General features: G+C 44.4%; 1 long non-coding RNA gene across 1 annotated transcript; it reads left to right on the forward strand.

Moving 5' to 3' along the window:
* Window positions 1-5,433: 5,433 nt before the first annotated feature.
* On the forward strand, window positions 5,434-8,414 carry LOC149358115 (uncharacterized). The gene is made up of 2 exons (XR_016289941.1): window positions 5,434-5,522; window positions 8,244-8,414. It is a non-coding gene; the product is annotated as an uncharacterized LOC149358115 (long non-coding RNA).
* The last annotated feature ends 576 nt before the right edge of the window (window positions 8,415-8,990 follow it).

Here is an 8,990-nt window from a genome sequence, read left to right on the forward strand (position 1 = left end):
CAGACTACAATGGTGCCCTACCCTTTCAACCTGTCAGTACTGCATCACTCGCCGCGCTGCTTTTTTTTTTTTTTTCATTTTGGTGCTGCCAATTGACCGCGCCTGCGGAGGGGGCGGCGAGTGTTATTTTTCGCTGTGCCCCACTGGCAGCGCGAAGTAGAAACAAGCAAGCCAGCGAGAAATTTTGCAGTGAACAGAATGGAAAGGTGCAAAATTAGCTTGAAAGCAACAGTGGCATCACCGCGCACTGTTTCAACATTTAAAAACGTTTATAAGTAATTTACCTGTACGTCCCACATGATTGGAGATTGCACAACAAGAATTCCATTTTTTCTGTCTGGTTGTATAGTCATGCAAATTCTACATTCGCATTACAGCTTGCAGAGGGCACCGTCGCATCAATAGGTGGCATCTTGAATGAGGAGAGCCCTGATGTTGAAGCTGTCACTGCCGGCAAACTGCACTCCATTCGGCTTAGCGCACTTCAACAACTCTCGGCCAAAAAGTTGAAACCAAGAAAAAGAGCGGAGATGTGGGAGGAGCGAAAGAACGCGCTCGCGACCATTGCGGGCGCGATGCGGCCAGCAGAGGGCAACGATGCCGCTGCGCACTTGGCAAAACTGTCGCAGCGATGCTGAGGAATTTGGATGGTGTTAAGCTTTCTCGCTGCCAGAAAGAGTTATTGGATGTACTAGAGACGCATTTCACCACGGAATAACCACACTTCGACTTCCTGATATTGTTTTATGGGGTCTGCATGGGCAGCGCGAATGGTCTGGGCAGGTAGTACATGTTGTCTACGCACAGCTGTACAATACAGTCCTATGTTTCACTTCTTTTTGCTTAGCTCTGGGCATATACACTGTGCCAACATGCGCAGACTCTCGCTGCCATGGCACAGCACCTTTGCCTTTGAAGTACGCGAATATTTTGTCACGAACAGCAGCACCATATGCAGCACCGTATGGCGGTATCCCGAAAAAAATGGACCCTCCCGCGCTTCGCCACCTCCTTCGGCAGCACCTTGTCCATCTTTAGACACAAAAATGTGCGTCCCACACACCGCATTAGCCATGGCAGCGACTCTCTCCGGCTTCGCGCTGATGACGGTTTGCAGACAACGAACACGATTCGCCAAGATCCCGAATGCACATCCGACAACGCGCCGGGCTCTTGACAGCCTACAAGAAAAAGGAGTGTTTATACGAAAAATTCAAATGCGTAACTAAGTGATGCATCAGTGGGCTGGACGCGTGGAACAGCACTTCTCTTGCGCACTAATTATTTTCCTCAGTTGTTTACTAGCAAAACGGACACCAACAGTACTTAATATGCTTGAAAAGCTTTTCACTTTCGGGGTATTCCTTTAATCAATCTTAAGCTGTACAAGAACTCATCGTTGTATGTGCATTTAGGAAAATAAATATGTGTGTCAGCCGAATAGGTGAAACTGCCCAAAACACACTGTCATGAAGCCGTTAACTACGAGAATACTAAGTTTACCTGTGACTAAATATCCTCTGCTCATCCGACAGGGTGGTTCCTCCGTATGGCTTCATTAGGTTTCTGCCGGTAGGGCACGCGTCATGCGCCACGAACACAGGCGGCAGAAGCAACTCTGCCGGTCCTCCCACAATAACTGCCTCTGGCAGGTTGGCTCTGTTCTCCGTCAGGGCACGCTGCAACGCTCTCGTTTGCCCGACACCTCCATCGCCCTGGGATCCTGGCGCACCGACCTCGATGCAGATAAATCGGTACTTTGAGTACACAATACCAAATAGAACAATACTGTATGATTTTTTGTAGCTAAAATAAATTGAGCCTGATTTTGTCGGTTCGGTATGCAGACAAGTTTTCCGTCCATTGCAATGGCACAATTTGCATATTGCCAATCTTCATTAAATGCCGCTATATTGTTTTGCCAATCTTTTTTTGTTGTTTCCGGCGCCCTTTGGCAATCCCCTTAAAGGGGCTGCAGAACACTGCTTGGGGGGATACCGGCTATACTTCAGGTGGATTCTTTATGTCACACAGATGCTGACTTAAAAAGAATTCCAGGAATCGATGCACAGGAACGGGAGTTATTCAGTGAAGAAATTTCAAAATACAAGCAAACAAAACGGTGCCCTCAACTCGATTTTGGCGGGGCTTCCCACTCATATTTCGCTCTCCCAATGACAGCACCTGGCGCAACCAATCAAAACAGCCTGCCAAAGCACGTCGCGGAAGTTTGAACTCCATGGTTGCCTACTCTCTCCAACTCGTTCTTGCTGAGACTGGCAGCGTCATTTCCATATGCCGGAGCCCCTGGTGGCGTATTTTTATTTGACTTGCTTTGTAGGGCATTTATCTAGGACAAATAAGTTGTTTTTGTTCATCTAATATAAAACGCAGACAGGTGACAAAATGTTCACACAATTTGCAGTATATTTACTGTTTGTACAATCATCCAGCTCGCGCCAGATGATGCCATATCCGCTGCTGACACCCGCCACTCTGTGGGGACACCATCAGAGCCATGGACTTCTTTTTGAGAGGACATTAAAATATTAAAAACGGAACATACGCTGTTTTAGCGACGCTAATAGCACCATCGTAACTCACTGTATGCGATCAACAGGCAAAACAGTCAACTAAGATTGTGTTTCTGGGCCCCTTTAAAGCTTTCATATATCGCGGTGCAGGTGTCTGCTATGATGCGATCCACTGTTCAGTGGCCAAGTCTGAACTGCCGTCTCCCTCTCTCACTGTGATGACTTTCCTTTGAGCTTAGCGGTGTTTTGCTGGCATGCTGTTTGCGCGTGTTGGAGTTCATGAGCGAAAAGGGCTTCCTTGGCTGATGAATTGATGATTTATTTCATTCCCCTTGTTAACGAGTTTGCTATTCGGTAGGATACCAGTCGCGATGACTATTTAAAAGCAGGTGATATGGCTGCAGATACGTGGCCAGACGGAGGATACTTGGCCTGCCTACGGGCCTTACACTCTGCACTCTAAACACGATTTCGCTTATACGGGAGTAAAAATGGAGTAGGCTGTCCTTTAGCGCACTCCCTTTTCAAAAAAGGAAGTGCGCTGAAGGACATCTGGACTCCTTTCTGCTTAGAGTGTGGGTACATGCACTGCTTTTTTTTTTTACTGTATTCGTTCCATATTCCCAGTTTGAATGCGAATTACCCTTATAAAAATGGTCTATAGACTTTCTATAGACTTTTTATAGACTCTATAGCCATCCTATAGACTTTTCCTTTTGTCTATAGACAGTCTATAGAAAATCTATGGACTAAAGTCTATAGCTGCTTCAATTTCCTTTTGTCTATAGACGGTCTATAGACTCTCTATAGACTAAGGTCTATAGCCGCCTCAATTTCCTTTCGTCTATAGACTGTCTATAGACCCTCTATAGACTAAGGTCTATAGCCGCCTCAATTTCCTTTCGTCTATAGACTGTCTATAGACCCTCTATAGACTAAGGTCTATAGCTGCCTGAATTTCCTTTCGTCTATAGACTCTCTATAGACTCTCTATAGACTAAGGTCTATAGCTGCCTCAATTTCCTTTCGGCTATAGACTGTCTATAGACACTTTATAGACTAAAGTCTATAGCTGACTCAATTTCATTTTGTCTATAGACGGTCTATAGACTCTCTATAGACTGAAGTCTATAACTACCTCTATTTCCTTTTGTCTATAGACGGTCTATAGACTCGCTATAGCCTAGGGTCTATAGCTGCCTCAATTTCCTTTTGTCTATAGACTGTCTATAGACTAAAGTCTATAACTGCTTCAATTTCCTTTCGTCTATAGCCGGTCTATAGACTCGCTATAGACTAAGGTCTATAGCTGCCTCAATTTCCTTTCGTCTATAGACTGTCTATAGACTTAAGTCTATAACTGCTTCAATTTCCTTTCGTCTATAGACGGTCTATAGACTAAGGTCTATAGCTGTCACAATTTACTTTCGTCTATAGACGGTCTATAGACTCTCTATAGACTACGGTCTGTAGCTGCTTCAATTTCATTTCGTCTATAGACGGTCTATAGACTCTCTATAGACTACGGTCTATAGCTGCTTCAATTTCCTTTCGTCTATAGCCGGTACTTCAGAAGAATGGCCTGAGGGGCGAGTTGGTGCATGATGAAATGAACGGCGGCGCAACAAGAAGAACACAACAAGAGAGGGGACACCACATGCGCACATGCGCACACCACATGCGCACCACGTGCGCATGTGGTGTCCCCTCTCTTGTTGTGTTCTTCTTGTTGCGCCGCCGTTCATTTCACTATAGCCGGTCTATAGACTCTCTACAGACTACAGTCTACAACTACCTCAATTTGCTTTCGTCTATAGACTGTACACTATAGATAGTCTACTGCCTACAGACCAGTCTATAACAATCGTAATTTTATCTAACAATGTTCGATACACTGACCTTCGACTAAGTCCAGAACAATGTCAATTTGCACTGTATGTTGAGGGGACCTGCATCTAGTGACCGCAACTATGTCGGGATTCCCCCACCTCCTTCGCTATTACGGAAATTAAAATGTATTGCGTAAGGCCATCACAACACCCTCCTGTATATTGTTTTCAGGAGCCTTGACAAGCTCCTTTTCGTTATACCGTGACGTATATTGTCAATACAATTAAATATTTAATGCTAACAAGTAAGCCGAGGAAAAGCAGCCGTTCTTGAAGTAAGGGCGCCCGCAAACTGTACTACATCGAACGAATACGCTGTCCCTTAAAGGAATCGCTCGACAAAATTCCATTCCATCTTTCAATCGTTACTGTCCAACGTGCTGAAATCAGAAACATTTTATCAACGGATCTACATTTCTCTTTATAACGTCCTGAAAATAAAGGGGGAAATACGGGTGTGAGAATTCAAGGAAGCGCCCATGCCTTAGAAACATCTTAGATTAATCTCAAAGAGCCTGGTCCTTTCTGCGATTAACATCTGCCATTTCTACCTTTGCAGTTTCTATTCACGTGAATAAGTGCTGCGACGCAACACTCACAAAGCCAGTATTTTTTCGTTCCTACCCTTGCACCTGTTGCTTCGGAGCCGATGACACGCTGATGTGGCGCATATCAGTTTTCTAAACACGAACACACGCAAAAAAGACGTTATGCTATGTAACCTTATAATTATTATTTGAGAATTGTACCACATACTATTCGGTGGGAGATGCGGCGCGTATATCGACAAGAAGTTAGATTTCGGTTGTGTTTTCACGAAAACAATAAACTTTTTAGGGGGTAAGCGAAGAATTTAAGCTTATAAACCCATTGCCTTCTGTGGTCTTGGATATCAGATCAAGCTGCACACGGGAAGAGTGCGAGCGATAAAGATACGACCGTGAAATGGGTTTCTGTTTCACGTTTTACCCATTTTACCGCGAGACGGCGGAAAATCTTTCGGGCTGCAAACAACCCTGTGCGTGGCTGCATCAATGGCGGTGGCGTGTTTTTCGCGGATTACGTTTTCTTCAAAATCCAGCTTCATCGTCCCCTTACGGTAAGTCTACACGTTTATATTTTATTCATTTGGTCTCCTAAACCACTCTAAGCAGAGCTGTGTGTGCAGAACAGATTATGTGCGCAGTTACAAACGTCCTATCTTCGTTTCTAAGGCGGAAGCCATCGGGCTCTCGACTAATGCCGCTTATCTCTGTGCCGCTGTCTTTACTAACGCGCGGAAAGGCAGTCTGTGCGATGCCCTTGATGATAAGCCGCTCCTCGCGAGCTGTCTACTAGATTTTTCGTGTTTCAAGGTAGATGCGCGGCCAGAAATGTCGTTTAGCCTGTGAATGACGGCCGAAATGGAACTGTGTGTTAGCGCCGTGTGAGCTCTATTTACTTTGCACTTCCGAAAACGTACTTACATACAGTCTCGTTCAGTGGTGGATTACATTTATTTCCTTATCTTTGTGTTATCGCCTGTCTGGACCATGGAGTGCTGTTCTTTTGGAGGTGTGCATTGCTTGCTACGTATGGACGCTCGCTCGGTGCGCGTCGTGGACGCCGACGTTTCAGCAAAGTTGTCTTGTAACGCTATAGACTGAAGCGCGAGACGTTTGTCAAAGTTGTACTCAAGCGGCGCTGGAGGAATCCTTGTAGTGTGATGGGTGAATAAAATTCGTTGCCGGCGCGAATGGCCGGCGTGCTCAAACACCGCGAAGAACCCACGAGCTCCATCCCATCTCCCCTTCGTTGCACACGTATGGATTCGTCCGTGTCTGTCATCAGAGCCGTTGGCCGCCGCCGTTGGCTTGCGGGCACTTCATTTTGAAAGCTGGGTAAAGGTCGGCTCGACAAGAGGTGGCTTACATTTCGTTCCGAGTGGTTCGTTCATGGATCCCGCTCACACGTGCACAGATTTCTCGAATACCATTTGCGCTAGAGGCAAAGCATGTGTTTTTGATTTAAGACTTCTACGTTATGAAAGCGGCGATGTGACTCGCCGATTATTTGCGCCTAAAATTAAATTAAGCTCTCGTGTTATTATAGCTGCGACTGTAATTGTTTCATTGAAATACTTCCTACTTTGAGCACGTTCAATGCTTTCGCTGATTTTTCTAGCAGCGTTGGGTTAGGCTACCTCCATGCAATAAACACACCTCTTTACTGCGCTGTTGGGGCTGCACTTGAAGGAAAAACTAAGTAAATTTCAGACGGTATTTTATCGTGACAGTAATTTGCTGTCTCAACCTCACGACTGCTTTTGAAACGGCGCAGCTGCAGCCTCTATGTGCTGTATTAGTATTCTGAATAATGAGCGCGGCATGGAAGCGCTGCAACCCGCTTGTTTCTAAGAGCGCGCGCAGATGTATGAGTATGCTGTTCCGTCTTTGTGCTTCAAGTTATAGGCGAAAATCTGTGGTGAACTGGTTGCTTCTGCCTGCTGGTTTTGTATAGCTTGTGCCCGTTTGAGTATCAGCTTACGTACACTCGGCCAAATCTTTAACTGGCTCAGGTGTTGCATCGCTAAATGCACCTTGTAAAAAGGTGCCTTTTGGCTACACTGCTGGCATATTCATGTTGTAATTTGACGCGTGAGATGGCATTTCATAGTTTATTTTTGTTAATATAATGTTTGAGTGGAGTACGTGCATGTTTAGATCAAAGTTATCAGAAATATTCATCGTCTCCCGCTGTACGAAGAGCCGAAACAAGCGGAATACGAAGCAATGGTTCTGGTGGCGCATTTGCACTAATCTGGCTAAACAACTTGTCCGCCATGAAAGGAGTGGTACTTTACCCAGATAATGAGGCCATATGGACTAGATCCATTTCTGCGTATGCCGCTTATTTCAGCTGTTCGTAGTGGCAGACGAATGTTTCTGATAACGTTGATCTAAACACGTAAGTACTGCACTCAAACATTATATGAACAAAAAGGAAGCACGAAATGACATTTCACTCGTTAAATTACAGCATGAATATGCCAGCAGTGTAGCCGAAAGGCACCTTTTTTGCAAGGTGCATTTAGCGATGCAACACCCGAGCCAGTTAAAAATTTGGCCGGGTGTACCAGGCTTCACGCAGGGTATTTTGAAGCGCTTCTTCTATAGCGGTTATAAGAATAAATGCTGCAATATTCTCCTTTTTGGATCCCTGTGTGAGGTGCACTGAATCTGTATTTTATGGAGGTGGCATTCTTAACAGCTCCTTGCGAGTCAATGCAGATATGTGGCACAATTGTTCGAAGTCTTCTGTTACAAATAAAGTAAAAGGATTGCCATAAAGAGGTCAGTATTGGCTGTAACAGTATTGCCATACAGAAATCAGTATCAGTACTGGATTCAGAGTAGAGTGCTCCAGGGATTAGGGTTCTTTGTTACAATGTTTTATGACGACGCATATAATCTTTCGTGTATTTACTGATATGATTGAGCCGGCGTGATAGCTCAGTGGCTATAATGTTCGTATGGCGACCTGAAAGATGCAGGTTCGATTCCGGCGTAGGCGGTCGCATTTTAATAGAGGCAAAATGCTAAAGGCCTGTGTACTCTGCACAGGTGGCCGAAATTATTCCCCAGCCTTTCACTTCAGCGTCTCGTAGCCTGTGTCGCCTTGGGTTTTTGAACCCCATAAAACCAAACCAAAAGATCAAGATTGCCTTTCTAGAATGGCATAGCCAGGATAGCCTTGCATTGTAAAGCACATGTGTAGAGATGGAATGGGAATTTTTTTTTTCAGTTCCTCTTATATTATTTTTTTCCTTTGTGCTGTACAGGTAAACGTGCCCGGACGATTTACTGCAGACAACAGGCCACAAGAATGCTTCTGAGGAAACTAGCCGGACTGTTACTTTCAACTTTTATGTAACTGTGGTGCATTCTTATGGTGCATGTATTGCATATTCCCAGCCTGGATAGCTTGGAAATAAACTAAATTTGTAAGTATATTGATTGTTTCATGTGTGAACTCTGTCTGGTGACCTTTTTCAATGATTGTAGACAGTCTATATGCAGTCTATAGATAATGGTCTACTAACAGTTTAGTAGACAGAGGTCTATAGACTGTCTATAGACTGCCAGGCCACACACCTATGGAATGTCTATAGACAATCTGTAGACATATGTCTACTGGACCAGTAGACTTTTGTCTGTAGACTGTCTATAGACGGTAATCTACAGGAAGTCTATGGCCATAAGTCTATAGGTCGTCTATAGTCCGTCTATAGACAAGTGTCGATAGACGGTCTATAGACACCTCTATAGTAAATGTATGACCATAAGTCTATAGATCGTCTATAGACTGTCTATAGACCTGTGTCTATAGACTTCCTATAGACCCATAGACTTTCAGTAGACATTTGTCTATAGACTGTCTATAGACAAAAGTCTACTAAAAGTGTATGGCCATAAATCTATAGACTGTCTATAGACCAGTCTAAAGGATTTGTCTATAGACAGTCTATAGACTTGATAGACTAAAGTCTATAGACAGTCTATGGACTGTCTATAGAAATTTTTATAAG

This window comes from Amblyomma mixtum, chromosome 3, assembly GCF_055824585.1.
Source record: "Amblyomma mixtum isolate Tamu chromosome 3, ASM5582458v1, whole genome shotgun sequence".
NCBI classification, from domain to species: domain Eukaryota; kingdom Metazoa; phylum Arthropoda; class Arachnida; order Ixodida; family Ixodidae; genus Amblyomma; species Amblyomma mixtum.